Consider the following 25,449-nt stretch of genomic DNA (forward strand, 5'->3'; position numbering starts at 1 on the left):
ATGATCAATTATTGAGTATGACATAGCTCTAGAGATGAATGCATAAAAAATACTATCTAAAAGTAACTATGAAAACAATTCATAGTTGTATATCTGTGTGTGGGTGTGTTTGTGTGTGCGTGTGTGTGTGCGCGACTAGTTAGTTGTAGAACACAGGCTTTGTACGTATATCTCAAATTAATGTTTTAAAATTATATATACAATATTAAAGTATTTATGTGATGAAAATTGTAAAAGGTAATTACAAGTGTGAATTGATGAATGACCACTCAATTGGATTGATATTTATTATTAACGCAAAGCACTATCAATTAAAAATTATTTTCAAATTATGAATGTTAAAATTATTTTCAAATATAAATTTGGGGAGAAGAAAGATTTTGTTTTGTACCTTCTTCTAATATCAATGGATCAAGATAGTGAGTGGATGAATAAGCATAAACAACTTCTAAAAAAAGTAAATCAAAATATTACAAGGATAGCAATTAATAAAGAAGAAAAACAAATAAAATTAACTTACGTGAAAAATACAGTTGGGGAAAAATCATTAGCATTCTCTTGAAAATATACTAAAAATTGCAGACAAAATTAACTCAACTATGATTTGAAACTTTCCAATACATGAAAATATATAACACCTCATCATCTTCACATTTGATAATCTTTTTAACCATGCTTGCAGCCTACTGTTCTTAGAGAAAAAAAGGATTGCTACAATTTGTTCACTAACCCTTGGTTGTGTGATACCAATGGTTGTAAATCACACTTGAGGTTCTTTACGAAGAAAGAGCGTAGCAAGCTTAAATTATTTGTAGTTTAAAAATGAGAGAATATTTGTCTACTTATATTCAACAAATGTTAGTGCGAATAGGTGCTAATTGTGATTTATCAGAAAAGTCACAACCATTCAAAAAAGTCACAACTCTTCAGAAAAGTCAGAACTCTTTGAAAAGGTGGAAAAGTTACAACTCATCAAAAAAGTAACAACCCTTCGGAAAAGTAACAACTCATTAGAAAAGTCACAACATTTCAATATGAAAATGTGTCTACTTTTAGTATAATATAGAAATATACTAAATTGAGTGATTTTAGTTGGGGTATTATAGTAATTTAATATAGGGAGTTCATGTTTTTAATGTGTGTGTATATATATAAAGAGAGAGAGAGAAGAAATTAATAATATACTAATTTTGATAGATGTGCCTTGCATGTGGATATCAAATCATGTAGTACACTATTTTAAAAAATATATTCAACATTATTAAACCAAAAATTTAAGTAAACGATTATAGATTAAAGGGAAAAAGGTCTGAAATATATCTAAACTTTGACCAAAATTGTTGTAACACTACCAAACTTTGGAAAGGACCTTTTACCCCATGCACTATTTAATAGTGTATTTTAAAGGTATATATGTGACCACGTGGACATCATAAATATTGCATCATTATAAAAGTAATGTGTCCACGTGGGCACATATATACCTTTAAAATACACTATTAAATAGTGCAGGGGGTAAAAGGTCCTCCATAAAGTTTTGTATCATAACAACAATTTCAGCCAAAGTTGGAGTATTTTTCAGACCCTTTTCCCTAAATTAAATAATAAAGTATAAGTTTGTATCAATAATGGATGTCAACATTCTTACGATTACTAATTGTGTGCATATTGAAAGTTGTGAAATAAATATCCCAAAACAATTATATTTATTTGTAATATAAAGCTTATTTTTATTCAGTCATTTCGTGTTTGCTATATTACATACTCGTACATTCAATGTACTAATGTTATTCTACTTGCATCTTTTTATGATGAAGATACACATATTCAGGATCATCAATATGCGCTTCGTTGAGATCACTTTGCACTTCCCATTTGAGAGTCTTGGTGATTCATCCTTGAATTTCGATGGACCCCATTTTTCATTTAGTATTTTATTTGGGGCATTGAGGGTCTTATCCTAACGTCCATGTTGAACTTAGAGGCTTCATAGATAGCTAGAGTTGAGTTATTTCAGAAATTCTTTCTTTAAATGTTTAGCGAATATTATATTTTGCTAAAATGAGCATTTGAGATAGTTGAATTGTATTTTTCTCTTTAAAGCTTTTAAATTGCTTGAGTCAAATCTTCCACCAAGTAGTCAGACCGATGATTCTCTTGAGAGCTAGCAATGATTCTCAAATGTCGGCCACGTCTAGGATGTAGTCTCGGGGCATGATAGCAACACCTGATCCACTAGTACAAACTCACCCACGGTTGTTGAAACACGCAACAACACTGCCAAGGGATCCGAACTCATACTCAACCGAGAAGCAGAATGCACATATACATATAAAAAAATAGAGCCTGGATCAAATAAAGTCCAGGCAAGCTAATGGCATAAAATAATGGTACTTATTATAACAACCTTTGATGCCTCAGGCTCCGCCCTCCCTAGAGCTGCATACAGATAGGCCTTTCTGCATCTACCTTGAGCATCATTCCTATTACTAGACCTGGCTCCCTAGGGTCCACCCCGTGTTTACTGATAACTGCCTCACCATTACTGACCCTGGGCACCACCTGTAGCTGGGGTTGCTACCACTGCCACTAGCCTAGCTAGATGTGGATTAGGTGCAATCATCCCACATCAGGGATAATCGCTAGACCAACGATAAATCTCACTAGAGCAATAGCAACCCTATAACTCAGAACGTCAAATAATGGGTATAAGGGTAGAAACGAAATAAGAGTAAGCAATTTAACATAATTAACAAGAGAAATAAGAGGAACCAAAACATAAATATACAAAAATCTAAATGATCCCTCCAAGAACTTGGAAGTCACGAGTACAAAGCTACTAAATAAGAAGATTACAAGTCCCAAAAGTGGACGAAAACAATAGACTTATCCCAAAATACAAAAGACTAGTTAAAAAATACTTATGGAGACAAGTAAGATCCAGAATTCCATGTGCTCACCCTGGCCTCCACATACAACAATTACTGGCTCAAACTCAAGGTTGATAGCTGGTGTCCAGACCTGCATCACGAAATAGATGCATAGTGTAACATGAGTACCAAAACAATATATAATCAGTAGGCATCATAGCCCAACTAAGCAAGAAAAGTAAAGACTATATGAAAAGTAGGAATTAAACACAAAAAGAGATAAAAATTAGAACTCTAATATAAATGCACACGAGTGTTTTAAAGAACTGATATGAAGTAAGTAACTAGAGAACTAAAACCTTACTAGACCCATAAGCCCAAAAGGCACACACATGTGCAAGTTTAAATAAGAATTTGAATAGACCCCCAAAAGCCCGATAGGTACATAAAATAGCAATAACTACTAAGAACTGAACCCGCTGAGTCAAGAGTCGGAGAGTGTGTATCCCGGACCTTGAACCATAGATAACCTCTGAAAGTAACCAATAAGTTCATCAAAAGCCAAAGAGTATGTAGCCCAAACCTCAGACCATAGATTGGACTCCAAAAGAACCAAATAGTGGGTAGCCAACCCCATGACTATCATGGACAGGCTTTTAAAAGTAGCAAATATTATCAAGCCGATAGGCATCAACTACGTAGAGGTGACAGAGCCTGAATCATGGACTATGGCAGTAGATCATGGACTAGACCTTCAATCTATGACTATAATAAGGTGTTGAAAAATACCATGCCTAATCATCATCACGACACCATTGTGGAATGACGTCCATACCAAGGTAACCAATACCATACTCGCAGCTTGAATTAAATCGAATCGAATCTGAAACTATCGAACAAAGCGTGATGTCTCAACTGTGTATCACTAGGGCAGTAGAAAAGGGAGTAATCGATCAAAGGACATTGGACCTGAGTTATCATCTAATCTAAAGTCCATTCTACCAGACCCAAGTCTGGTACATCAATCTAAAAGGAGATAAGTTATCCAAAATGATGTCAGAGCAACACAAAGGCCTATCAAATCTAAACTCAGCAAGTCTAACGCAAGCAATGGTCAATACCTAGACTAAGGCCAAACATGTTTCCAACAATATCCAAAACAAGCTCAACACATACCACAAGGTAAGAATGATCAAAATAAAGGAAACCAACTTCCCAACATGTCCTGAAATAAACTCAAAACATGATTTCCATGTAATTAAGCATGATCCACCATGTACCTAACTCTATTACACAAATCAACATGTATTTATATTCTCAAGCTCAATATAAAAATCAGAAAGCCGCAACCTTTCTCAAAGTAGACTATGCAAGCTTCTAATTCATATTTTTATAGTTTTCCCCTTCTATATGGCCTCTGAATGCTGCTATACTATCAAAAATGGGATCACTACATCAACACGATCATTTAGACACCAAAAACACATTAATCAGAGATGAAACAAAATTCAAGATAAATTAGGAATGTAGTATCCACACTTCAATTCTTAGATTTGACTCTGTCAAATGGTCCATTTAAGCTCCTCAAACTAGTGTCCGAAGATTGAACATAATTTGGGGCTAAGAAAGTAGTGAATCAACCACATGCATGTAAATCTAAAATTAAGTTTACTATTAAAGGTTGGGAAGCCCCTTCGGGATATAATTTACCTCAAAATAGAGGTCCCAGACAATCCCCAATCACCCCCAACGCATACCCAAGAGATTTCTGGACACTTACGATTTGAAATCACTCGATGTGGAGATTTGTAGTTCAAGATATGAAATTCTAAACTTTGATGAAAAAGATGATCGTACATTGTCCTTTTACAGGCCAGACCTCTTACTTCTTCGTGAATGCAAGGTTCAGGGCCTTGATTGTAGACCATTGATACACTCAAATTACACCTCCCTAAAGAAGTATAAACGATTGTTGTCAAATAACGAACCCAACTTGTAGATTGGGGTCGATCCCACGAGGAATATGGTTAAGACTTAAACTTAACTCACAATTATATTCGAAGCCCTGGAGGAGAAAGATCAAAAAAGCGATGAAAGGAGTAGTCGGCGCTTTGCCGAATAGTTTCGCGAAACAGTATTATACCGCCCAATGGTCCAAACCATGAAGGTTCTAAAGGCAAGCACGAAACGGCGATGAGACAGAAGAAAGGCGAGTCCCCAAAGCCATTCGGCGACATCGACTAACTTCGCCGAAAGATCCGCCAGCGCTATTTTCTAAAGTCTATAAATATTGAACTTATTATTATTTTTAAGTGTCAAATTTTTATTTTAATTTCCAGAATAGAATAGTACTTTTTAGATATTTTCTCTCAAGTTTGGAAAGGGATTTTGGGAACTTGAAGAAAGGAGTTCATCTTCCCCAATTTGGAAGTGGGTCTTCTCTATTCTTCTTCCTTTGCTTAAATTAAGGTTTAATTTCTTATACCCATTTGATTTTACTATTATTTTAGGTGTATTTTGGTATTTCTTGATGTATGGCTAAAAACCCCATTCTTGGGGTGTGATTTAGCAAATATATGTTGATATTGTTGTTGGGTCTTGCTTGCTGATAGGCTAGATTTATTTTAATGGTGATTTCACCTAGTGGTAGTGGTTGTGGTTTAATCTAAAGGGTTTGTAGTTGCAAATACAAAGACACTCATGTGTTTTCGGCTTGCCCGAGAGGGAGGTCGCGAAACCAAGACCACTAGACTGATGGCCTAAGGAGTGGGTCGACATGAGGTTTAGCCCGAAAGGGTGAGCCCTAGTCCCATATCCTAACACTCAGCTCGAGAGAGTGAGTGGGGTAAGGCGTAGGCTGGTCTTCATGCGACAAATGGGTGTCCGAGAGGAAACCATTTGAAATGGGGTAAGTTGCTTGAGAGGGAACTTATTAGTCACTATTATTTTGCAAATTTCCTATCGAAAGCATGTACCCAACGATTTATCTCAGCTTGTATTGTGGTCACACCCCAAGAACTTCTCATCATACTTGATTTTCTTGTTAATTTTATCTATTTTTACTACTTGTGTCAAAACCCCCATTTGATATTTGACACTTTTGTGTCACCCCCTTTAATTTACTATGTTTTTGTTCATTAATGTCTTTAGCTACGACTAGTTAGAGCTAAATTTTATTTTTCTATCAATTCTCAAAACCACTCCCTTGGGACACGACCCCAACCTTTAGTTGGGTTACTATACGATTGACGATCGTAGACACTCATATCGTAGGTTAGTGTCGTTGGTCACGATAAGTATCAGGCAAGTAGTAAAGAGGCAAGTTCTATCGTTGGCCACCATTAAAAAGATTTCTAGGTGAAAGAATTATCAATGCTTGCAATAACACTATTCAATAATTACTTAGTTACTATTCATACGTTGTTAATCGCTCATGGTTCCCATAACCCTAGTTGTAGATTTAGTTACCCATAATAGCAAGAACACAATTCATATTTTTAGATGAAGAAATCATGAACTTACGTAATAAGTAGAAGAAACCTAGAATTTCAACTTGAATTGGAAAGTCAAAATCTTCGAAACGAACTTAGTAAATTAAGAATTGCTAAAGTTGCAAGTTAATCTCCAAAGTCAAGAACTAAAATAAAAGTAATAAAGTCTAACCCCCAAAAATGAGGTTTACATGCCCTATATATAGAAAAATAAATCCTAACTAAAAAGGAAATGAAATAAGGAAATAATGTTTCAGGACGCGTCTTCGATCTACGACACTGACCTATGGACCGTTGATTGACCTACGGTCCATAGGTCCCTTCCGTGACTCAGGACTTAGGTAGATTTTTAGCTTCCAAAACATCGTCATCTCTGGACAAAACCACAGATCAACAGTACGGACCGTGGTTTAATCCACGGTTCGTAGATCCTCCTTCGTAGCTTCACACTTAGAATCTTCCAAATCAGGTACTGGAACCCCTTCTCTGAAGCATTTGACAAAGCGATAGTACGGTCCGTAGATCAATCTATGGTCCTTCGATTACAATCGTGGTTCCACACTTGGTCAAGAATTCCTTGATCTCCTTTAATGCCTTGCCTGCCCATCTACAACACCCATTTACGGAGCGTGAATGGACCTACAGTCTGTAGATCATCTCCATAGATTCCCTTTTCTGCACATCCTTCAGATGTGTCTCTCAGTATCCACGTCTAAACATATTTCCTGCAAACATGATAAGAATACATAAAAACCAATACAAAATAGCCCTAGACACACACAACTCTTAAGTGAAATGTATTAAAAATATCGTAAAAACACAGTATATCAACACCCTCAACTTAAATTCGTTGTTTGTCCTCAAGCAACGCACTAAGACTCTAAACGACACTTGTATAGAATCAAGCATTTCAAGCACAAACAATCACATGGCTCTCTACCCCGACTTTCTTCTTGAGTGCAAATCTTTTCTCTCAGACTCAACAAGCTAACTCATGCGGTTCAAAACATGACAAAGATCGACAACTAAACACACAACATACACTGTTTTACTATCACCAAGGTACCTACTTTCCGACAATGTAACTAGTACCCTTATTTCAAACGAAATCCCTTTTTTTTCACACAATGAATATGATTCAAGTACAAGGATTCATTCAACACTCACGCTCAGAAGTAATTTCCAGTACAGTCAGTGCTCAATACCATAGACTTGCCCTTATTTTCACTGCTTAAACTCTCCAAACTAGGTTGTAGGATCGCTATAGGACTTTCTTGGCTTGTAACGTAGGCTCAGGGTCAGGTGTGGTACATTTGGGTGCTTTTTAGTAACTTTCTCCCCTCCTTGACACTACATTAGGCTTTTTACCTATTTTTTCCCTATTTTTGAAACCCTACCATTTTTTCTTCTTTCCCTCGATTCTTTTCAATCATGGATGTGGCTTTCAATTTTTTTTAGCTCTTTCCTTTTCCCTTTCTTCTTTTTCTTGCATTGTATTCTCTTCTTCAACACCAAACTCTTTTCATATCCATTTTTATTTCGGTTTCCTCTTTCATAGACACCCTCAACTTAAGGGTTTTCCATTGGTTGAGGTGCACAATACCCGATATCAGACCAGGGCCAAGAATGAGGTCACTTTTTACATTAGCCTCCCTAAACACAGGCTTTTGGCCTAAGTTGAGGTACACATGTCGAGGGACGGATCGGGGCCTGTTTTATTTAAAAAGATATTTCAGACTGGTTTAAGAGTCGCCACTTAATTTTTTAAAGGGAAATTATGAAAACTGATTTTTTCAAAAGATTGAAACAGAAAATCTAATGAAAAATAATTAAGGGGTTTCGAGGTTCATATTAGCATTTCGGGAAGAGTTTGAAAGCACCCGAAACACCCGCTAATACGCAGTTATCCGATAATTAATTATATGGCTAAAATAATTTAATTTGACTAGAATTGCAGAATTTAACTATTTTATAGTTAAAACTATTTTAAAGGGAAAAAGAGGGAATATTTAAATGTTATCTAAATGAGCTATCTTGCAAAATTTATTTCTTTAAGTCTTGTTAATAGCAGACTGGCTTAGTTAATTTTTAAAATCAAAATGGACGTCTTTCGGGGATTTGAATTGTTGATCTTAAGATTAATGACAAATATTAACAGGTAAATAAATGTAATAAAACAAAGAGGGAAAGAGATTTGGGCCCAAATTTGGTTTTCCTGTCCGTCTGGGCCAGTATTTGGGCCTAATTTCTACTTTGGGCCTTACACCCATTTCCACACCTGTCCTAGACTAATAATATTGTGTTTGTGGCCCAATTTCTCTCTTGGTACCTGTCCTAACAATTATCAAATAATGATAATTAAAATGCAAAGGGCTTAGGCCCAAAAGTAACAAAATATAACTTTTAAAATAAAAGTGGGCTTGTTGGCCCAATTTTTTCAACTCTCTGATTCGATGCATATTTTCAGGCTCCAGGACCTGTTCATCGATTTTTATAGCCGGCTGACTCAATAAAGAGAAGCACAATCCCCGAAATGCAAGGATAGGAAGTGGAGTCCCCATGGACTCAAGAGGGGTTCACATCCGACAAGAAAAAGAAAGGGAAAACATATTAGCGAATTTAATTTTTTCAATGACTTGAGAAAAGAGCATATTTAAAGAACTTTAACACCAACTCAATCAAATAAGTAAACCCAAGCATAGAAAAGAATCATACCGAGTTAATATATTAAAATCTTGTGTAGTCAAATAATTATTTTATCATAAAAAGAGGGAATGAAATAATATAATGAAAGTATTAGCATTCCTTTTTCTACTGCCTGGTGACCACAAATAATGAAGGAAATATGGATATGCATTCTTGATAGTGAAAGAACAAGCACGGGCTTCATGCAAAACGAGAAGAGCACAAATAGTAAGAAGCAGCGTATACTGGTAATCAAATTCATGAAGTAAACAGAACCATGACCACCATTAAATTATGCCTCAAAATTCTCCGGAGACAGTAAACGAATGAGATCCTAATTCACTGATTGGCATAGTCCTATCATAGCACTCAAAAAATATGAAGGTCGTGCAAACTTAAGAATTAATAAATTCTAACTTTCAAAAGAGGAGAGAAAGGAACAATGAAACGTTAAAAGAAACAACCATTGACCGACTAAGCATCTTCAATAATCAGGTGACTAAAAATCTGAGACATGCCACTATGGTGCAGAACAGAACAATATTGATGAACAATTTTTTTTTTAGCACACAACGGGTTACAAATATAGATGTAACAAGACATAAAGATAATGCTAGCAATTTGGAATGAAACAAGAACTAGAAGTGGACATTTTATAAGTTCAAACTACAAGGGGTAAGCAATTATTTTCACTTGGAATAAGCCGAACAAAGGCATAAAAATGGCTCAAATATGACAACCAAAACAACAAGAAATTTATTGAAAACCCGAGTTGCCATGTTAAGAGGATTCAAACTAAAACCAGAAATGAAAAATATGTCACTATTACGAAAAGGCTAAATCGAAGCTCAAGTGAGTAATTGGGAAACACAAGCATCCTTTAACTTGACGTGAATTTCGATTCGATGATTTAAATCTCATATAGGACAAGTTTAGACCATACTACCAATAAATGAGACAATTTAACCGAAAATCGCAAATTTCAAAGCATGAAAGTTTAAACAAAAACTCAAACTGGACAGAATCTGATGCAAATCGTACAAGCATAGGGTAAGACTTGAATGACCAAGTTTGTGAGATCAAAAAACAATACATGAATCTGCCACATAATTCAAACGTGAAGCAAGAACTAAGCCATATCTATTCAACCAAACTTGAATGACAAGAAAATTATATAATCTATTAAAACATGCCAAATTTAAAGCTAATGAAAAAAATAAATCGACACATAGAGAGATTTTCCAACTTGACATAATCATGCTTCAAACAAAAAATTAGCTGTCATAAACCAAAACTTCTATAGCATTAGAATGAGAGCTTTAAAAAAAAAGAAGAAGGGAGGAAGGCATTGTTACCTCTTTCTGGGCAGCGACACTAAGACAAAACGAGCAGGCGAGCAACGACTCTTCCAACACCCGGATTTGAAACTCGAACAACCAACTAGAAACCTGTGCAGAAACTTAAACCCAACACCGAAACATATACCTCCTCTCTTTCGAAAAGTGTTTTAGTACCTCATTGAAATATTTCTGCTCAAGCTATCTTGGTATTTTTCACTCCAAAAAATTTCACAAAAATCTTCCCCTTTTTCAACTCTCTGCCTTAGTTCAAAAGAAAAAATTTAACTCCCGAAAATATCCCCCCCTTACAGTGAACAACAAGCTAGTATATATAGAAATGAGATTAGGGCTCAGGAAAGGAGAGGGAATGGACGAAAAACCCAAAAAACCAAGGCCCAATTCCAAATTCTAAAAATTAAAATCTTTCTCCATTTTGGACAAACATCCTTTTCTGAAAGTTTTGCCTTATTCCGAAAGAGGAAAGGGGAATTCGACGCTTGGGATCGAAGGCTTGTCCTTGGATGTCAACGTGGCTCCATCTCAAGGCCACAAGGACGAAAATCACAAAGGCTTAGGACAGGAACATGACTGTTGTTCGTCTGCTCTGGCGGAGGCGGAAGACGTGTAAAAGCTATTTGCTTTCTGTGAAGACGACGTGTATTGGCGTTGCTTTCCATTTGGTTGCTGATGCCTTGGATTGTGAAAGTTGGGGAGAAGGAGTTGGCTGTCGTGTATCGCTGTTAACGTTTGGAGAAGAAGAAGAAACGTGGTGCGGTCGGTCGGGTATGTTGATTTTGTAGGTTTGGAATGTTTGAGATGGTAGTATTGTTGGGAATGGGTTGTTTGCTTATGGGTCTTGTTGTTTATCTACTAATTGGGCTGGGGTTAATTGAATAAGAATTGGGCCTGAGATATCTGAAAAAAGGCCCAATACTAGGGTGTCCTAAAAGGTTAAAGAAAACGTTAGATTTTGGCCAAAATTAGTAGTAAAATCAATTAACAATTTGGCCAACAAATTAAGAAGTAGCCGAAAGAATTAATTTTAGAAGATTCGGCAAGAGTTCATGTAAGACAAATTGATATAACTAATTTGTGAGCTCTTTAATCCTAACGAAATAAAATAATTAACTTAACCATAAACTATTCGATTTACATATAAACTTATTAATCCGAAAATTAAAGCCGTAATTCAAACTAGAAGATATTTATTTCAACAAAGTAAAAATCTTCGCCATAGTTTTCAAACATTTATAAAATATACTAATTACGTAAATAAATATATGAAATATATATATTTATTATTTGAAATACTATAAAACCGACTGAAAATACTTAAAATAACCTTGAAACTATTTGAATTTTGTAAAGCTAAGTATTTTAAATCGTTTGAAAATTAAGAGGCTCAAAACTAATTATTATTGGGGAGGATCAAAATTGAGTGTCGACAATTGTCCCTCGTTTTACTCGGATTGATGCAAGAAATTTGAGGAAAATGAAGTTGACTAATCCAATTTTGACCAACCACACCTTCATCTTTTGGAAAAGGGATTTGGTACAGACTCTAGGAGTTATGGCCGAACCCTGGAACTGGGTTTCCTACATATCTCAGGCTATATGAGGATTTAGGCCACTTGTAGTTCGATACGCTTGATTGACGCACGATTTGAAAGAATTCATAAGTCATCTCGATATTAAATTATGGAGGTATCAGAATGCTAGAAAATGGGATTTAAGAGAGAATGATGGAATACAGTCGAGTTTCAACACTGATGCTGCCTACATATCCCTCAACTTAGGAAATCAGGCTTCCTGTAGTTCGACTCAATCGGTTGAAAAGGAAGTCTATTTTGCAAGATAACCTTTGGTTCTGGAAAATGACAAAGTAAGTCGAGTATGAAAAAGAGGCTTGAAACTTCTTATTTATGAATGTGGCGCGCTTCACACCCATAATTAAGAACTTACACGAACATGATTTCCAAAGCTCTTGGTGCATTGTCACTCAGAATGGAAAGTTGCTTCTGGTAGAGACCAAAAAATTTCCGGATGCGAAGCCGAAATCGACAAACCCAATGAAAAACCCACCTGCCTTTTAACAAGGATATGGTTTGATTACGGTGGAAGTCACTCTTCTGCTTGCGCCCTAAGAGTTTGTCACTCCTCTTTGGACTATGTCCCAGTTTGCTACTAAGAAAAAGTTCACATTGTGCTGCATCCTTTATGATGACGTCCCCACATGTGGTTTGTTTTGGAGAATTCATCCTTTCTGATACCCTCGACAAAGACTGAGATAAAACTCATTAGCATAAAAAATGCAATTCAAATGGAGAGATAATGCCTTTTACCGTGTTGACACTTAATTTCTCTCCTTGAACGTTTGACGTCAACTCCATCAGGTTTGACGTAAAGAAAATAAAACTTGTGTCTCATGTTTACAATATAATCTTCAATGTACTCTTCCTTTGATGTCAAAGTAATAAAATAGGTTGATGTAATATATTGACAGTTTTCTTGATGTCGTTGTTGATGATTCTTTTGATGTCATTTTTGTAAAGAAAAAAAATTATGTAGTCGACGTTCATTTCTCTTGTGATGGGTAAATCTTTCTCTTGCAATGCATGACTTTTTCCCTTGCTATGCATGGTTTCTTCTTCTTGCTATGAATAAATCTCTTCCTGCGATACATGACTTCTTTTCCGTGATGCATAAATCCTTCTCTTGCTATGCATAGATCTCTTTCCCGCTATGCATGACTTTTTATCTTGCTATGCATGGTTTCTTATTCTTTCTATGCATAAATCTCTTTCCCGCGATGCATGACTTCTTTTCCGCGATGCATGAATCCTTCTCTTGCCATGCATGAATCTCTTTCCTGCGATGCATGACTTTTTCTCTTGCAATGCATGAATCTCTTTCCTGCTATGCATGACTTTTTCTCTTGCTATGCATGGTTTTCTTCTTGCTATGCATGATTTCTTTCTCTCGCTATGCATGACTCTTCTCTTGCAACGCATGAATTTCTTTTCTCGCGATGCATGAATTTTTTTTCGCGATACATGAATCTCTTTCCCGCTATGCATGATTTTTTCTCTTGCTATGCATGGTTTTCTTCTTACTATGCATGATTTCTTTCTCTCGCTATGCATAACTCTTCTCTTGCAAGACATGGATTTCTTTTCTGGCAATGCATGATTTTTTTTTTCGCGATGCATGAATCTTCTCTTGCAGTGCATGAATCTCTTTTTTCGCGATGCGTGAATCTTTTCTCGCGATGCATGAGTGTTTTGATGATGCCTCCCTGATACCGAACGAAGATAATGCTTCATCGAGCAACTTAGGTGATCTTCTGATTATCCTTTGGATGGAGGTATCGTCTCAACCGACAATGTAAATAAAAATGACCCTCGGAGTAGTGGTATCATCTCCTTTGACAATACGATATAAATGACTCTTCGGGTAAGAATATTATCATATTTGATAATATAATGCAGATACACGTCTTTCAGGTATCTTTAGTCGCTGGAAAATAATAATAATACTGATCTCTTTGCGGCTTTCGTTCGTTCCATCTCTGAACATAGTTGTACGTTCATTATGGACTCCGCCTTATTGGGAATTGAATGGAATAATGTTATTCATATTCCAAAATCTTTGATATATGCAACATAAGATATTTCCTGCACCCATAGAAAAATTGTTAGTTTAAAGAATGAACTGATCTGTGTCGATCTCTTCGGTTGTCTGCTCCTTCTCTTGCTATCTCCGGTTGATTTCTCCGATCTCCCGCTTCTTGATAGATAAGACAACATTTTTTTGCAAGAATAATTGAAAGGTGAGGGAATTTTATTTTTTTAAAAAAAGATTTTGAAAAATAATGTTTGGAAAAGGTCACTGCCAAGTGTCATGCCACGGCAAGCTTAATGAATATTTTTGACGTTGGTGCCTCGAGGTCTATCTAATTACTTGTTGGGAAGTATTCAAAGTTGTTTTAAACTGCCGATAAACCCAGTTGAAATTTTTGAGGTCATTATCAAAAATTTATGTCCCAGTTAACTGTCTTCGTGTATCTTTAATCGTTGGTGATCAAATCACGGAATTTTTGAGATCCCCTCAAAAATTCTATCCCAGTTGCAAATTTCAAAGTAGCTTCAGTCTCGACTTTGTTGGAGAGATCTTCTTCTTGAGAATTTTTGATTCCCTCTCAAAAATTCTGTCCCAATTTCTATTGTAAAGGAAAAAGAAATCTTACTAGAGATATGACCGAGCCGTTATGGCACCTATGTATCCATTGAGGCAGGAATCAGGTCAAAAGTAGTTCCCCCTCTCGAGGATTAACAAAAATAAGAAAAGTTCATAAAAACTGATCGAGGCCGACATATGCCGCCTACGTATCTCATTCTTGAGAATTCAGGTCGAATGAAGTTCAAATATAAGGAAAAATATTAAAAGGGGATAAGGGGTGACCGAGGCCGACATAGACCGCCTACGTATCTCATTTCTGAGAATTCAGGTCAGACGTAGTTCATTACATAGGGATAAATTTTAAACAAAGCAATTACAAGCAAATAGAGCGATTACAAGGAAATAACCGAAGTACAAACTGAAGCTTCACACATAATATCTCTTGACAGCATCTGAGTTGATCAGTTTTGGCCATTCGGTGCTATCCATCTCCGACAGGATCAAGGCACCTCCGGATAACACTTTGCGAACCATGTAGGGTCCTTGCTAATTTGTTGTGAATTTCCCTTTGTACTCATCCTGATGAGGGAAAATGCGTTTGCGAACCAACTGACCAATCTCAAACATTCTAGCTTTTACTTTCTTGTGGAAAGCACAGATCATTCTCTGTCGATACATTTGTCCATGACAAACAACAACCATTCTCTTCTCATCAATCAACGTTAACTGATCAATCCGTTTGTGGACCCACTCGGTATCGTTCAATTCAGCTTCTTGAATGATTCTCAATGAAGGTATTTCAACTTCTGCATGTATAACTGCTTCTGTTCCATATACCAACAGATACGGAGTAGCTCCAACTGATGTTCTAACAGTCGTTCGGTAACCCAACAAAGCATATGACAGCATTTCGTGCCAACCTCTGCGATTATCAATCATTTTCCTCAAAATCTTCTTTATGTTCTTGTTGGCAGCTTCTACGGCTCCATTCATTTGGGGACGATGTTCCGATGAGTTATCCTGAATTCTTCACATATCTCTCTCATCAAGTGACTATTGAGATTCACTCCATTATCAGTAATAAAGGATTCTGGCACTCCAAACCTACATATCAAATTGTTGCGAACAAAATCAGCTATAACCTTTTTGGTCACCGACTTATACGAAGCTGCTTCCACCCACTTGGTAAAGTAGTCAATGGTAACCAAAATAAATCTGTGTCCGTTAGAGGCGGCTTGCTCTATCGGACTAATGACATCCATGCCCAAGCTACAAATTGCCAAGGTGAACTCATAGCATTGAGTTCATAGGGTGGGACACGAATCAAATCTCCATGCACTTGACATTTATGACACTTCTGCACAAACTTGCAACAGTCATGCTCCATAGTCATCAAAAAATAACTGGTGCGAAAGATCTTCCTCGCCAAATTGAGCTCATTCATGTGAGTACCACAAATTCCAACATGTATTTGGTCCAGAAGCTTTGCAGCTTCATTAGCATCAACGCATCTGAGAAGGCCTAAATCTGGAGTCCTTCTGTAAAGGATTTCCCCACTTGCAAAGAAATTGAGGGCCATGCTACATATCAACTTCTTCTGGTTGAACGTTGTATTCTCAGGATAAGTCTTGTCCTCTAAATATTTCTTGATGTCAAAATACCAAGGCAGGCCATCTGGTTCCGCTTCAACATGCGAACAATGGACATACTGCTCTTTTACCTCTATATCCACTGGATCAATATAACTTGTATCTGGATGTTTTATCATTGAGGCGATAGTGGCAAGAGCATCAGCCAAATCATTCTGTGTCCTAGGAGTGTGTCTGAACTCAATCTTGAGAAATCTTTTGCACAACTTCTGTATATACTGCACGTACGGTGTGATCTTTGGGTTCTTTACGACCCATTCTCCTTGAACCTGATGAATCAGCAAATCTGAATCTCCAATAACCAACAACTCGTGAACATTCAGATCAATTGCCATCTTCAGATCGAGGATGCAAGCTTCATACTCAGCAATGTTGTTCGTGCATTCAAATTGGAGTTTAGACGCCATAGGATAGTGGTGACCGGTTTTTGACACTAAGACCGCTCTGATTCCTTTCCCTTGATGATTCGCCGCTCCATCAAAGAACACTTTCCAACCAGGGTACGCTTCAGAAATATCCTCACCCACACATGCTATTTCTTCATCGGGAAAATAAGTCTTGAGCAATTCATACTCTTCATCAATTGGATTCTCTGCAAGATGATCAGCCAAGGCTTATGCCTTTATCGCCTTCTAAGTCACNCCAACCAGGGTACGCTTCAGAAATATCCTCACCCACAAATGCTATTTCTTCATCGGGAAAATAAGTCTTGAGCAATTCATACTCTTCATCAATTGGATTCTCTGCAAGATGATCAGCCAAGGCTTATGCCTTTATCGCCTTCTAAGTCACATACACAATGTCAAACTCACTCAAAAACATTTGCCATTTAGCCAACTTCCCGGTCGGCATTGCTTTCTGGAAAATATACTTCAACGGGTCCATTCTGGAAATAAGGTATATGGTATAAGAAGACAAATAATGTCTCAACTTTTGAGTGATCCAAGTCAAAGCACAACATGTTCTCTCCAAAAGAGTGTAACGAGCCTCATAGGGAGTGAACTTTTGCTCAAGTAATAAATGGCTCGCTCTTTCTTCCTAGTTTTGTCATGTTGACCAAGCACGCATCCCAATGCATTATCTGAGACAGACAAATATAGCAATAACGGACTCCCTTCTCGCGAAGGGACCAACACTGGTGGATTGGACAAATAGTTCTTGATGGCGTCAAAAGTAGTTTGACATTCCCCGGTCCACTTGGTCAAGCCATCTTTTTTCAATAACTTAAAAATGGGCTCACACACCACGGTGGATTGAGTTATGAACCGGCTGATGTAGTTCAACCTTCCTAAAAAACTCATCACCTCTTTCTTGGTGTTCGGAGGAGGTAATTCCTGGATCGCCTTGATCTTTGAAGGGTCAAGCTCAATGCCCCTCCTGCTGACTATAAATCCCAACAACTTGCCAGCTGGCACTCCAAAGCGCACTTGGCAGAATTTAACTTCAAATTGTATCGACGCAAGCGATCAAAGAATTTCCTTAAGTGAGTTAAGTGATCTGAACTCTCGTGGGACTTGATTATGACATCATCTACATACACCTCGATCTCCTTGTGAATCATATCGTGAAACATGGTCATCATAGCCCTCATGTAAGTAGCACTGACTTTTTATAGACCAAACAGCATCACCCGATAATGATACACGCCCCAAGGCGTATTGAAAGCTGTCTTTTCTGCATCTTCTTCGTCCATCTGGATCTGGTGGTAACCCGCATAACAATCCACAAATGACTGCATCTCATTCTTAGCATAGTTATCAATGAGGATGTGAATGTATGACAATGGAAAATTATCTTTCGGGCTAGGTTGGTTGAGATCTCTGTAGTCAACACAAATTCTGATTTTTCCGTCTTTCTTGGCAATCGGAACAACATTAACTAACAAAGTCGAATACTGCGTCACTTCCATTACTTGGGACTCGATTTTCTTTGTAATCTCCTCTTTGATCTTCAAACTCAACTCAGGCTTGAAGTTCCGAATCTTTTGTTTTACTGGACTGAAATCTGGGTTAATCTGCAACTTGTGAGACACCATATTCGTAGTCAATCTTGGCATATCTCTGTAAGACCAGGCAATCACGTTAATGTACTCTCTGAGCAAACGGATCAGGTCTCTCCTTTGAGCTTCAGTGAGATGGACACTAATTCTTACTTCCTTAACACATTTCTTATCTCCGAGATTCACAGTTTTGGTTTCTTCCAATTTGGCTTGTGTTGATTCTCGAATTGTCGAAACTCCTCAGCAACATGTTCAGGTACCTCATTTTCTTCTTCATATTCCTCGCATTCATTATCACCTGCCTAAGTTCGTTCACTCGGTTCATGACATGACATGACATTGACAGGTTTTAAATTAATATTACTGAAATCATAAACAAACAAAGTTAGGAAAGTAAAATATAAACTGATAATTAAACAAACAAATTTCGATAAAAAAAGGCTTTTCATTTAAATTGAAAGACAAGCAAAAACTTTGGCAATGTCGAGGGCCATTTTGCCTTTTTAAACATCACAAGTGAATTTAAAAGCTTCAAACAAATAACAATTGCATAAAAGGTGGGTCTCAGGCCTCTTCCGAACTACCACCAATTTTAAAACAAACAAAATACATGTCCTTTCTACCCAGATGAGCGGGAAATCAGGAGTGGTGTGAAGGTCCAGTTCTGCAATTGCTCATCAGGTTCTGTATCACGGATGTCTGATGTCCCAGCCTCTTCCTCGATGATCGCATCAATCTCCTAAAAAAGGCCCCAGATTCCTTCCCCGAGACCACCATCGTTGACATTTTCTCGTACCAGAAATGACTGGTACATATGAGGAATTAGCCTGGTCAATGCTTGATCAATACCCTTGTTCTTCATCTCTGCTTCGTCAGCATCTGTGGGGACATACCCGAAACCAAACTTTGCTCCTTTGGTTGGGATCTGAATAGGCTCGACAATTCCTTGAAAGTGCTTCCCCATTCCGAAACCTGGTTCGAAACCGCTCTGGAGCATGACAATAATAATTATCATGTACACGAAGGGCATAGGAGGCTGTGGAGCCAAGTCATCACCGGTGGCATTTACTAGCTCCACCGTGTAGAAATCACAACCTCGAGAGACATCATCAACGATCGGTGCATACCCATTGGAATGGCTCCCTTCACCATAAATGACCAATTCCTGGTCCTTCCAAACAAACTTCATTAGTTGGTGAAGGGTAGACGACACAGCCCCAGCCATGTGGATAAACGATCTTCCCACAAGCAAATTGTAGCTGGTATTGATGTCCAACACTTGAAACTCCACATTGAATTCTACAGGCCCCATCTGAACATCCAAATTTACTGCCCTTATCGTGTCTCTTTACACTCCATCGAAAGCTCTCACATTGACCTGGTTTTGTTGAACCTTTACCAAGTCAAATTTTAGCTGCTTGAGAATCGAAAGCAGACATGTGTTGAGACCGGACCCATCGTCGACCAAAACATGATTTATAACTTTGTTTCGGTATTTGATGGAGACGTGCAAAGCTTTGTTGTGCATCTTCCCTTAAAAAGGCAACTCTTCGTCGCAAAAACTGATTCCGTGTCCTCGGATGACCTGATTTATCATTGCTGCTAAATTGACACTGTTAGTACCCACAGGCACATAAGTATCATTCAAAGCCCTCATCAGAGCTTGCCTATGCAGTTGTGAACTAATTAACAAAGCCCATACAGAAATCTGAGCTGGTGTCTTCTCCAAATGCTTCACAATTGAATAATCTTTCTACTACATTTTCCTCCAGAAATCTTCGGCTTTAGCTTCACTAATCGGCCTTTTAGTCTGATCCTTTTCTGGCCCCCTTGGGCCAATTTTTCCGGTGTGTAGCACCTGCCAGATCTGATCATGCCTTGAGTAACAACTGTTTCAATCACAAATTTTGGTCGGGTAGGAGTTTCTCTCGGCACCAAGGCAACAACCTTCTCGGGTGTCAGAATCACAAACTCTTTCTTCTCTTTGATGCTCAACGAAGCTATAGCCCTTTCCAGTTCATCAGGAGCAATCAAAACTATTGCCTTTATCACGCACCAATCATCATTTGTCTCTATCATATTGATAGTGACGCCTCCATGATTTGGCAAAGGATTACTATTGACATTGGGTGCTACTGTCTTAAGAGAGACCACATTCTGGTCAATCAGGTGTTGGATCTTATGCTTCAGGTTGATGCAGTCCTCGGTATCATGTCCAACACTGTTGGAGTGATACGCGCACCTCTGATCAGGTCTGTAAAACTTTGAGCTAGTGTCAATCGGCTTGGGACCCATTGGATGAATATATCCTGTCGCAGTTAATCGCTCAAACAACTTTATCTGGCTTTCAATAAGTGGAGTGAAAATTCTAGCAGGCTTCTTCTCAAATCTAGGACATGAGGGATCGTAATTTCCTTGTTGAAGGGGAGGCGTTTGGCGATAATTTGGAGCATTTGGACGGGGGCTTGTTATCTGGGATATGAGTTGGTTTGATAATTTGGCTGTGGAGCTTGGTGGTTCGAGGGGGGTATTTTGGAAAAGTGGAGCTGTGGTTTGGTACATTGGGGGAGGAGTTTGGTAATTTGCTTGAACGTTAGCACAGTTGGGGGCGACGTTTTGGTAGTGATGAGATAGAGTCTGGTAAACTAAAGGGGGAGTTTGGTAGATAGTAGGGGGAGTTTGGTAGCTAGAAGGGGGAGTATTTTGATAACTGGGGGGAGGGGTACTTTGGTAATCAGCCTGCGGATAACAAGCCGGGTATGATCTCTGTGAAGGTTGAAAACGACCTTGGTATGATAAGGATTTCCTTGGGGTCTTCTTTCCCTCACAAGAGATAGAGGACACATTCTCTCTTTTCTCTTCAACAAGCCCGAATATTCGGGCGAGGCAGCAACACGGGCAATCTTCCTGGTTCTCAATCCATCTTCGATAGTCTCACCTACCTTGACTATCTCAACAAATTTTGCTCCACCGAGCAACATGATTCTGTCATAATATTCGGGCTTTTGCACCGGCATAAACACTTCAACAATTTCCTTTTCTGACATAGGAGGTCTAACTCTAGCTGCCTCCTTTCGCCATCTATATGCGAATTCTCTGGAACTTTTGGTTGACTTCTGCTTCATCTTCTCCAAGGAGTAACGATCAGGAACGATCTCCACATTATAGGCATATCGTTCGATGAAGTCCTTAGCCAAAAAGTTCCAGCTAGACCACTGTGTCGTTTCATGTGACGTAAACCATTCTAGAGCCTCTCCACTCAGACTTCGGCTAAAAAGCTGCATTAACAAGGTTTCATCTCTCCCAACTCCCACGAGTTGGTCACAGTAGTCCCTCAGGTGTGCTAAGAGGTTCCCGGTTCCTCCGACGATGTCAAATTTTGGCACCTTGAACCCTTTCGGGAGGTCCAAATTTGAATGAATGCACAAGTCTTCGTAACTCAACCCGGCGACCTCAGGAATGCAGTTCAACTCTTTTATGACTTTTCTAATTTACTCTTTCATATCTATCTTGGCGGTCTCTTCCTTTGAGCTCCACTCTCTCTCCCTCTCCTCATAGTGGTCGAGCTCCGAACCATGGGCGTCATGCTCGTTGGGGATTGATATTTGGAAAGTGGCTTTTTGTGTTAGTGGTGGAGCAATAGAGGGACTCTTGCCATTTAAAGGGGCGCGATAGTTTTGAGGAAAATTCTGGGGGCTGGTATACTGGTTTTGGTGAAGTTGGGAAGTGCGTGTGTTATTAGCATTTTGGCTGTGAGGGGGTAGGCCAGTTTGGTGGTTTGCATTAGGGGGAGAGAGTGGTGCTTGAAGGTTGGTATTTTGAGGAGGGGGTGGTGTTTGATAAGAGGCTGAGGTGTAATAAGGGTTTTGGGTGGTAAGGTGAATGATGAAGGGATTACGAGCAGGACTTGAAGATGGGTTTTGAGCTTGTTCCACATTAGGAGGGGGAATTTGAGCTGGAGGTCTTCCATCTGGTTGAGTGTTGACAGTAAAAATCGGAGGAGGCAAATCTTGTTTTTTCTGTATCTCGACCCTCATCTCAACAATTTGTTGCATCAACTGTAGGATCAATTCATTCTGATCGACAAGGGCGGGCTGAGCCACCACGACATCAGTAAGGCTGGTTTCTTCGTTGTTATGACCCATTCCTGAGGCACCTTCCAATGTTGTGATCTATGGCATCATGATAAGGGCAGGGTTTCTAGATCTCAATTCCAACGGGGTCGATTGCTTCGTCATCCTTTTTGATAAGGGCCAAGACTCCTTTTCGAACTAACAGACTGTAGATATTCAACAACGTTTTCTTGAAAGGCGTGAAGTAGTATAAAACAAACTGTGCTTAGTGACCGGCATACTGGGCTCCGGTTGGTCACAGGTAAGGACTATGTTCTCACCCCACATATACAGGATCTCCCCAATGTTGATCAGGTTGCGGATTGCTGCCTTAAGCTCCACACATTCCTCTATAGTGTGTCCTCTTTGGTTCAGGTGGTAGACACATGTCTTTTGAGAGATTTCATGCCCAAACCCAAAAGTGGTTCCTTCGAGAGGCTTCAGCGTACCTGACGCCTTAAGGTACTCGTAAAAAGAGCACACGACACGACTCTTTCCCCCACGCTATGTGTCCACTCATAAGACGGGAGAGTGATCTTTTTATCTCCTCCTTTAAGACGTCCCAGGAAGGGAGGTATATAGATGATTTCCTCATCGGCATCTTCTTCAGTAGCTCCAGGGTGAGTGTCTTCGGGACCACTATTGGCTTCTTGATTGAAAAAAGAGCATTTACCACGTATCTTCTGAAGTCTCATAGTTATATCATTCTTGAAGACGTCATGTTCCTTCCGCATAGCAACTTTCATTTTACTTATAACATCGCATTTGGTCATATTTGCTGTCAATTCCGCATCTAGTGCCGCATTTGCTGCTCATATGACTGCGGTGGCAAACTCCACTTTTATTCTCCTTTCTCTGGTTTCTTGGATCTCTTGCCTGAGCCGCTGCAATTCCATCCTCAAATCCTTCTTGGTTAGCTCTATGTCGATACCTTTGCATTTTTCCATCTTAGCGGCAATTTCACCTTTCATGAGATGATAGAGTAATATTTTAGGATTTGGTGGTAGGATTTTATTTTTTGGCTGAGAAACTCAAGACTCATGGAATTTTGGTCGGAATTTTTGTAGTGACTTGTATTTGGTATTGGGGAAATTTTCAAATTTTTTTTGAAAAGGAATGGACTAAAAATGTCCTCATTCAAAACAACAATACCACATAAACAGTATAAAGCACACAAACATATATCGGGTGTCCTAAACAAGTAGGGGGGCCCTTTTGCGCCAAGGGTAGGCCTAGCGTATTTGAAAGATGTATGTGTAGAATTGAACCATTTTGTTACCCCAAAACAAATTTCGCATATAAAATGATGTTCAAGAAGCAAAAATAAGCAGGGGAAGTAGGGAATAAACGAAAAAACACAAAGGAAAGGCCCACACAGAGGTCATTTGAAAAGAGTACCAAAATACAAGAAAGGCAAGCCCACGCAGAGACAAATAACAATAGGTACATCTAGAAAAAACCCACGCAGGGGCGAAATCCGCTAAGATGCTCCCGATGGACCCGCCTCTGATCTGCTCCTCTTATTCTGTGCCATGAGATGTTGAAACATATATTGAATCATTAGCAAGTATCCTTCACTCCGGCGGCCTTGCTCTTCCCAGTCCTCGAGACACATTCCGCTTTTCTTATCTCCAATCCATAAGTTAAGTTCTCCCAAATCTCTTCTCAAGCTTTTTAATTCTTGAGTTACGCTCTCGAGGGCATACTTATCCTCCTCTTTCTCTTGGAGAAATTTCTCGTGCATTTCCTGGGCTTCTCTTCTTACCTTTCTTAGTTCTATCAAAGCTTTGGACTCTTTGTCCTATACACTGCGATAAATGTTTAGAATTGAGAAGGAGATATCCTGTATATTGCGTTTCAACCAAGCTTTGTAAGTTTCATCGTACCCCGCATTAAATCAATCTATGGCAATAGTGTCCTTGTTCATTCGCACTGCTCTTTTCGATTCTCTTAGCATCTCTGAAGCCTCATGCACTCTATCATCCCTTATGTCGAATACATATATACGGTAGTATGCTTATTGGGGTGTAGTTTGTCTTCTTCTGAACTGCCTCTAGACCCAGATGGGCGTATACGGGCGGATACCTCGAATACCTAGTAGAGAAAGCACAAGTTTTCTGTCGCCCCGTACTATGGCATCTTTTGAGATGAAACGGTCGAACATCCACCAGATATTTTCTTCTCTCAACTCAGAGAAAATTTGAGCCCATCTTTCTCTGGTTCTCTTTTTTTCTAAGTCTGCCCTAAACAACATGTCATTCAAACTCTTAAGAGCATTATGCTCATCGAGGGTATGGAGTTCTTGAGTTTCGTGTTTCTTCACCAAGTGACTCATTATTCACCATTGGAGGAAAAGGTTGCAACCCTGAAAGCAACGATGCCCTTCCTTGCATTTTCCCAAAGCACGGTACATGTCAGAAAGGATGGCAGGTGCGATAGGATAATACTTTACTTGCCCTTGGTTCATATGTCCGTGGAATAGACTGTGTGCAAGCATTATTATTTGGGTGTTGATGATGAGGCTCGGGCCTTAGGGCAAAACCATAGTACCTAATAGCGCGATAGTGAATGCCAAAGATCTGATCTCGTCTCATTCTCTGAAGGTAACCCTGAACTCTTGGTTGCAATTCGCATAAAAGCTTGCATTCCCAAATCTAGCATAGAGATCCATAAAAGGAACGCTAGAACCTTCGGCCTAGAAGGCGTAATCCTTTCTTAATCCAAGCCAATTTGTAATATCCTCGAGAGTAGGCTTGTTAGGGATTAAGTTGTGTTCTTGTTTTCTCACTCTTCTTTCAAGCCCTGTACCGACTGTGTCTATTCCATCCCTAATTTGCTCAATTGTCGGAGTGATTTCCATGGTTCCAAATCAGAACACCATTTTCTTGTTGTCCCAATAACCCGTGAGGACTTCAATCAGTTCGGGCCACCCAACTATATTAATGAGTTCTGTTAAGGCCCCTAGGTTCCTTTTGTGAAATGCATTGAGGTCGTTGTACCACATCTTGAGCAGAACTGGGGCTTCCACTACCATGTCGAATTTGGGAAATCGATCCATACCTACAAACTAAAGCATGGTTAAGATTCCCTCCCCCAAATAGGCAACAATTAGGTTTCCACACAT

The sequence above is a fragment of the Solanum stenotomum genome, chromosome 10, assembly GCF_019186545.1.
Source record: "Solanum stenotomum isolate F172 chromosome 10, ASM1918654v1, whole genome shotgun sequence".
NCBI lineage: Eukaryota > Viridiplantae > Streptophyta > Magnoliopsida > Solanales > Solanaceae > Solanum > Solanum stenotomum.